Raw genomic sequence first — 687 nt, forward strand, 5'->3', positions numbered from 1 at the left:
ATCATACCAGCACTAATGCACCGGATCCCATCAGAACTCCGCAGTCAAGCGTGCTTGGGCGAGAGTAGTACTAAGTTGGGTGACCACTTGGGAAGTCCTCGTGTTGCACCCCTTTTTTTATTTTTTTATTTCTTATTTCTTTCTCTCGTTATTTCAATTTCTCCCCGTTCTTTTCTTCCTTTCTTTACAAATGGCAACCTCCCCCGCTCATCGCGTTTCTTCTCCCCGACGTGTCTGCGCGGGCCCCGCCGACCGTTCCGAGCACGTGCGTGCACCCACCGTCGGCTCGATCATGCCGCCCCGCATGCGTTAAATGCAATTTGTGCGCATTGCATGTCGGGTGCGATCATACCAGCACTAATGCACCGGATCCCATCAGAACTCCGCAGTGAAGCGTGCTTGGGCGAGAGTAGTACTAAGTTGGGTGACCACTTGGGAAGTCCTCGTGTTGCACCCCTTNGCACCGGATCCCATCAGAACTCCGCAGTTAAGGCGTGCTTGGGCGAGAGTAGTACTAAGTTGGGTGACCACTTGGGAAGTCCTCGTGTTGCACCCCTTTATTTATTTTTTTATTTCTTATTTCTTTTGCTCGTTATTTCAATTTCTCCCCGTTCTTTTCTTCCTTTCTTTACAAATGGCAACCTCCCCCGCTCATCGCGTTTCTTCTCCCCGACGTGTCCGCGCGGG

At 51.3% G+C, this 687-nt stretch overlaps 1 non-coding gene and 1 pseudogene across 1 annotated transcript; both read left to right on the forward strand.

The window, feature by feature from the left end:
* On the forward strand, window positions 1-112 carry LOC111440774 (annotated as a pseudogene; the record flags this gene model as incomplete).
* A 226-nt stretch (window positions 113-338) lies between these two features.
* On the forward strand, window positions 339-457 carry LOC111440773. Its single transcript, XR_002710024.1, has one exon. It is a non-coding gene; the product is annotated as a 5S ribosomal RNA (ribosomal RNA).
* Window positions 458-687: the final 230 nt, after the last annotated feature.

The sequence above is a fragment of the Cucurbita moschata genome, unplaced genomic scaffold (assembly GCF_002738365.1).
Source record: "Cucurbita moschata cultivar Rifu unplaced genomic scaffold, Cmos_1.0 Cmo_Scf02803, whole genome shotgun sequence".
In the NCBI taxonomy this organism is placed as follows: domain Eukaryota; kingdom Viridiplantae; phylum Streptophyta; class Magnoliopsida; order Cucurbitales; family Cucurbitaceae; genus Cucurbita; species Cucurbita moschata.